Source organism: Desmodus rotundus, chromosome 2, assembly GCF_022682495.2.
Source record: "Desmodus rotundus isolate HL8 chromosome 2, HLdesRot8A.1, whole genome shotgun sequence".
Lineage (NCBI taxonomy): Eukaryota > Metazoa > Chordata > Mammalia > Chiroptera > Phyllostomidae > Desmodus > Desmodus rotundus.
In genome coordinates, this window is record NC_071388.1 from 182,169,986 (window position 1) to 182,177,074 (window position 7,089).

Genomic DNA, 7,089 nt, shown 5'->3' on the forward strand with positions numbered 1-7,089 from the left:
ATTCCGACAAGGACCTCAAAAGTGATCAAGCGATGGTCTGGTGTGCATCATCCTGGTTTTGTCATCCTGATTCTACATCATCCTGGCTGTATGGTTGAAGGTCAGCAAACCTCCCAGACTGGGATGACTGATGGTTGGAGTCTGTATTTTTGAAGTTAGTTCCTAGGATTCCTATACAAACATTCTGTTCATCTACAGGCTACATATTAGTTACAGTCAGCATTTACAGAAACAATGTCAAAAGAATGGCGGGGTGGGTTACAATTCCCCCACTGTTACATTCTAAGAAAGGTAAACACATGAGATACGAGGAATGTTTTAAGAAGTGTCTTAGGACCAGTGATTACACATGAGTAAGGGTGAGGCACATTAGAGTGTATGCACCGGTAGAAGAGAAAGAACCTCCAAAACAGCAAATTGAGAATCAAAACTCAAGTTTCACAGACTGTGGCAAATGCAGCTTTGGTGAAACCCATCAACCCCAGACCAGCCTCATTTGTCATTTAAGAATAGATCCTTGGTCCTTTCTGAAGAACCGACAAGATGGCAGAAGTGGAGTAGAAGAAGCAGACATCCTGCAAGTTTACCTACTGCAGCATGGATCTCGACCAGCTGCTTGGCATGTCCTACGAGCAGCTGATGCAGCTGTACAGGGTCCAGCAGCAGCAGCAGCAGCTGAACCGAGGCCTGCAGAGGAAGCAGCTCTCACTGCTGAAGCACCTGTGCAAGGCCAAGAAGGAGGCACCACCTACGGAGAAGCCCAAGGTGGTGAAGATGCACCTATGGAATATGATCATCCTGCTAGAGATGGTGGGCTGGGCAGCATGGTGGGTATGTACAAGGGTAAAGCCCTCAATCAGGCAGAAATCAAGCCAATCGGCTACTACCTGAGCAAGCTCTCCATCACCTACCAGCCAGCGAAGATGTTAAGGCCCAGCATCATGGCCACCCATTCCTCCTGCTTTATCCCTCTGAAGTAGCCAATAAAGGCACAGACTTCTTGAAAAAAGAAGGAGGAGGAGCGGGAGGATAGATATCTTTTAGGAGTCAAATATCTGAAGGTAATTAACTAGCACAGATGGTCCCCAATTTATGATGATTTGACTTATGCTTTTCCGACTTTACAATTGTGTGAGAGCAATGCACTGAAGACTATGCTTGCTGAGCTTTGACCAAGAGTCCATGCCCAGTGCCTCCCAGCGGCTATTCCCCAGCCTCATCAGAACAGGGAGAAACCGATGGCTCTGTCATTGTAGCATCGCCATAGTACAGCGATTACGTTAGTGCAATGCTTCAAACGTTCTCAGGCCCAGTGAGCTTTCCGCTGTGCACGTGAACGGTGAGCACACAAAAAGCCATTCTGTTTTTCAGTTCAGTAGTGTATTCAGTAAATTACATGAAATATTCACTTAAAACACTTTATTCAACACTTTATTATAAAGTAGGCTTTGTGTTAGATGATGTTGCCCAACTGTAGACTAATGTTCTGAGCATACTGAAGGTTGGCTAGGCTAAGCTATGGCATTCAGTAGGTTAGGTGTATTAAATGCATTTCTGACTTATGGTGTTTTCAGCTTATGATTGGTTTATCGGGATGTAACCCCATTGTAAGTTAAGAAGCATCTGTACTATCTCAGTGGGTCACAATAAACTCGTCTGCTTGGCAGTCAGCAAATGTTTTCCAAAATGGTGGTAGCAGAGTACAATGGCAAATAAGCTGGAGAGATGTAGGGAGACTGGCTCTCCCACCCATTGCTGGTGTGTGTGGATGCCACAGTATTTTTGGCAACAATTGGACAAGACGTATTAAAACAAAATGCACATGCCCTTGGTACCAGCAGTCCCACCCTGGGAAGTGTAACCTATGAAATGAAAGCACCTGAGGGTAATAATATGTGTGCAGAGCTGTTTATTGCAGTGTGTGTGCGTCAACAAAAACCTGGAAACAACCTGAAGTTCTCTCTGTGCAGGACTGATGGAATAAATGTGCAACGGGCATCTGTAGCTGCCAATTCATCCTCATCTGTCCCCTTCTCCCTTGCTCACAGAAACTCAATCTCCTTTAGGTATCCATTCCCAGAGAAAGGAGACCTGCAATCCCAGCTCCAGAGGAAAACCTATGTTAGTCCTAAGTGAAGTAGACTTGAAATCGACAGTTCCACCCCGATGGCACCACCGAAGCTATCTGAGCTGGCTGTCACTCCATCTGCTTGAGCCCCATTTTCTCACCTGAAAAAAACACTCATTTCCACACTTGCCCTTCCCACATGGTAAGGTTTTTAAGTGAGATGATGTGAAAGCATTTTGCAAACTTCTAAACATTCTACCTTTTTAAATCACTATAGATTTTGAAAAAAAAATCAGCTTCTGGATGTGCATGTTAAACTGTATGTCTGCATTCACCTCCTGGCCCATGGTCACACCCACCCCTCCTCCACCCCGCAGTGCTCCTACACGTGAGCTGCGGAGCAGCCAGACAGGTCCCTTAGCGATGCCAGTTCACCACTGGTCTTTTTACGCATAGGGACCCAGCCAACTCCTTAACTTTTTTTCTGGTATTTTTTTCCCCAAGGACAATTTACACTTATTTGCTAATGACTCTGACTAAACATACTTCAAACATAGCAGAAGTTAAAGAATCTGTCAGGTGAAGCCATTTCATAACAGCTAAAGGTCCATGGAGAGTGATGTGAGCATCATCTCAAGCTGAGGCCCTGGTTCTGGGCAAACAGCTGGTGGGTGGACCTGGTCCTCCTGGCCTTCATAGGAGCCTCCAAGGAACTAGTGCTCACACTTGTGCTTGATGTGTTTCCACAGCTTCCCCTGGATGCTGTGTTCACAGATCACATCCATGCCTTTATGGAAGGTATGCTAGGAGAACAGGGCACCATGGCGATGATAAGGGCAAAGGTGGAGGGTTTGCTGAATAGCAGGGAGTAAAACCTCCCAGTTAATGCCAGAGCTGCCATGCTTCTCCCTTTGATGAACTTTTAATCAAAAAGGATGATGGCTGTAGAACCCAACTGCTCTTCCTTAAGAAGGAATTTCTCTCAAGTTTTCTTGCTCCTGATTCATTACTAAGATATTCCATCCACATCCATTCTCTTTCCAAGGAGGAGCATTTAAGAGTTGCTTTCTGGATCCCAGTCATCTCCACATTTACAGTCACAGATGCTGCTGTAAGCTGAGGAGATGTCAACATTCGCTGGCTTTGCTCCACTTATTCCCATGCTTCCAAAGCTGTCCCCACCCCCTCACACCACTGTGACTCTCTCCTTTCCCTGACACTCACTTGTTCACACTGCCCTGCACTCCCTTGGTTTTCTCTAAGCACTCAGTTTGTCTGAAATAGTTTCCCATATTCTCCCATCCAAGTACTAACCAGGCCCAACCCTGCTTAGCTTCAGAGATCAGATGAGATGGGGCGCGTTCAGGGTGGTATGACCGTAGACCAGTTTCCCATTTTCTGTGTATAGAAACTTGCTTGCTTCTTCTTCAGTGGGGTAGGAATTAGCAAAATTTGCTCCCAAACTGCTGTTTTATTTTCTTTTTTCCTAACAGAGATGCCAGTCTGCTGTGTGTGCGCATGCCGGTGTGCACATATTTTTACAGACCTAGGAGCTGGGTCACTTGGGGATGAGCTGGCATACTGAGATTGTGGTACCAAAGCTAACCCATTTGGTTTTAACAAAAAGTTGTTCTCTACCAAGAGTAGCTCTGAGACCTGGACAGAGGAACAACATATGGGAAACAAGTGGAAGCGAGAAGGGGATCCCAGGGGACCTGGAAGAAACAATGGGGTGGCACAGGGTTAAAGGGACACTGGGTTGTATAGCAGAGAGCCATCTGGCACTGGTATGCAGGACCTCCAGGGCCCCTTCTTCCGCCTGGCTTCACAATCCTTCCATAGCCCAAGGCAGAGGACCCACAAAGAAATGTCACAGAGAGCACGTGGCTGGTGCAGTCAGACAGACCTGGGTTTGAATATCGACGCTGCCCCTTGCTACGACCTTGGTAAAGTCACCTCTCTGCACCCCAGTGGCCTCCCCTGTGAAGAAAGAATAATGAGGGAAAAAATGACGATGGAGGCCCGTGCCTCAAAAGGGTTTGTGGTAGAATAAAGTAAACTCATTCTGCCTCAGGGAGAAAAATAAGTGCCAGTAAGGGAGAAAGCAAGCCAGCCTGACACAGCAGGTATTAGTGACAGCCCTGCAATAAGAACTACTGGGTGACAGAACCTTTGACGAGTTTGCTCTAATTTTGCTGGGCCCCAGGCTAATCCTCTAAGGTTAGGTCTGCTTTCTCACTGAATGGGCAGTTATTTCTTTTTTAAAAATGCATTGGTCACTTGATAGACATATAAGCAAGAGCAAATGATTTGTCTCCATCCCCATTACAGACCTCCTCAACACCTCCCCATGTTACCTGAGGATTTACATGGTGCCCCGGAAGGAAGACCTGGCCCCTACTCCAGATTCCGACACTGCTCGTATGACCACAGATTGGTCATTTACCCTCCCTCGGGGCCTTGTTTATCCATGTGAAATAAGATATTGGAATCAGGAGCTGTCTACAGTTTCTTCCATCTCGCCCACCAATGATTTTCGCCCTCGGCCATATAAGTCTTGGCCTTATCTCCCAACACTGAACTCCTCTCCCAGGCCTGGGTCTCCCCCAGGAGTCTGTGTTAACTGTAAAATGTTCTGAAAAATCAGAGTTCCAACATCACAGCTACCACAAGAGGAAGACACCACAGGCTGAGCTAATTGTCCAGAAGCTCTGCTGGTGGGTCGCAGGGCCAGTCCTGAGGTGGTGGTAGGGAGTGCATCACTCCTCCCCACCCAAATCTTGCCCCATCTGGGCTCTTCCACTTCTCCATGAGAGGACCAAATCTTGGTGGCTTTCAGCTAGAAGCTGCTCCTTCCCGCACACCCCAGTTCCTTGTTGTCTACAGACATGTTCCCACATACTGGCATTTGTGATGTGCCCGGAAGGCAAGGTGATTATGTATTCCAGAAAGAAACAGCCTCCACCACACCTGGGGTTGGGGGAACTAGGACCATTGTGCTCTTACTGGCTCCATTATAAACAGTTTATAGAGACAAAGAGGTCAAGTTCCATGGGAGCCCATTCATTCACTGAAAATTCACCACAGGCCACACTGCAGCCCAGTCCCAGAAAGGAACGGCCTGTGCCCCTTGTGAACGCATGATGCAAGCTGGGTTTGGAGCCGGAGTAGGTGGGGTGGGAGGTAAACCTCGGTGTCACTGTATCTTTTAGAGTCACAGAACTTCTAGCAGCAGGCAGATACAGCATTTTCATGGACCACAGGGCAAGGGGGTGATGACACTGCTCCTCACTGTGTGCTGACAGCTAACCCACTCTATCCCAACACTCCTCAGCTGGTCCCACGCCCTGGGCCTCGGTCCATGGCCCCCTTCCCTTCAATAGTTGCCATTGTTCAGGGAATCTCTTCCTTTTGTTTTTCCATCCATTTGTACCTCGGCTCATTTGTTTTCCATTCTTGGGAGCAATTCATCTGCTCTTGGGCCCCACAATGTCTTTCTCCCCTTGATTCCTAGACAGGATGCTCGGACAGGTCCATTGTCTCAACAGTGGCCAACTCACGACATTTAGTGAAAGTTGTGTTTTATACAGAAAAACCAATAGGATTCCAATTTCTATCCATGGTAACTTCTGGGAAGTTTTGGAATGCTGCTGCTGAGGCACGGCTTGGCCTTTGTCCTCTTGTCTTTGATTGGACTTTGGGGTAAGCCAAATTCCAGGGGGAAATCTGGAGGAAATTCCTGTGATGCCAAGACAATGGGCAGAGCACCCCCCTGTTCCTCTCTGGCCTTCTAAAGACATTAGAACACTATACTACATTGATAGAGTGAAGGGCAAAGGGAATAGGGTCTTCTTTCCACTGCCCTGTGCATAGACAGCCCTTCCTGGCTGTTCAAGAGAAGTGGATCAGAGGGAAAAAAAGAAAAACTCAGTGAGTTCAGTGCAGTTTGGACTCAAGCAGGCCTGCGTGTGGGAAGGACAGAGGCTGGCAAGAAAAGGTTTGTCAAAGACCTGGCCTGAAAGTCCCTAATTGGGTAGCATTTTGTCAATTCACTAGCAGACTTTGCCCTGGGTGCACCAGAGAAATCGCTGTTGCTGGGATCATTATGGGTACAATTATCCCAGTTATTAATGTGCCGCCAACTGTGGGAGGGGTGGGGTGTCCAGCTCCATCCACGGGCTCTTGCGCTTCAGGTTTCCACTTCCCTGCAGTGCAGGATGACTCTCAGCTTTCCACTGAACTGTAAAGGTAGCTAATAGCATCTCTTATCTTCAACAGAAAGTTGCACGGAATTATTGACAAAAGAGAGGCTGCAGAAGAACTGGTTGTAAGAGTCTCAAGGGTTGGGTCTTCTTCAGGAATACAATAAATCCAGCAAGTAGAGAAAAGATATGGCTCAAAGGGGAATCATTCTTTTCCCAAGCCTGGGTTTTTCAGGGAAAGTGTGTTGCTGGTAAGGAAAGTATTTCCAAACAGAACCTCAGGGCTGCAAGGAAAGGATCAGATCCTCCCCTTTGGGGCCCCCTAGCCTTGGGGCTCACAATGTGTACGTACATGTACATAGATATGCGCGCACGCACACACCCTCCGCGCTAGTCCCGGAGTCCATGCAGTGGGGAGGGGACACCTCCGGCCCCACTGATCTGTAGGGAGGCCGCCTCCCCGAGACTGCACAAAGGTACCTCTTCAACATGGCGGAGACTCAGTACTCTTGGCAGAAACACTTGGCACTGGCAGGAAATCTCAGCAGGGCGGCTTGTTTCCGCTCATCAAACACCAGTAGCTTTCACCAAGAGCAGCAGAAAATAGGAGAAATGTGTCTGATCGCATCCGGGCCGTGTGTCAGCACTATTCTGAGGCAGAGTTGCTGGATTCTAGCTTTGAAGAAAAGGTTGTTACACTCTTCTTCTGCCCCACAGCATCAGCCAACTCAGAAACAGTTGGCAGGGACTTACCTGAAACTCAGCTGCCTTTTCGATACCTCTGGCACAAACTTTGGAGGGTCAGTTATTGAGAAACAG

General features: G+C 47.8%; 1 pseudogene; it reads left to right on the forward strand.

Moving 5' to 3' along the window:
• Window positions 1-543: 543 nt before the first annotated feature.
• Window positions 544-980, forward strand: LOC112308049 (small ribosomal subunit protein uS19 pseudogene; annotated as a pseudogene).
• The last annotated feature ends 6,109 nt before the right edge of the window (window positions 981-7,089 follow it).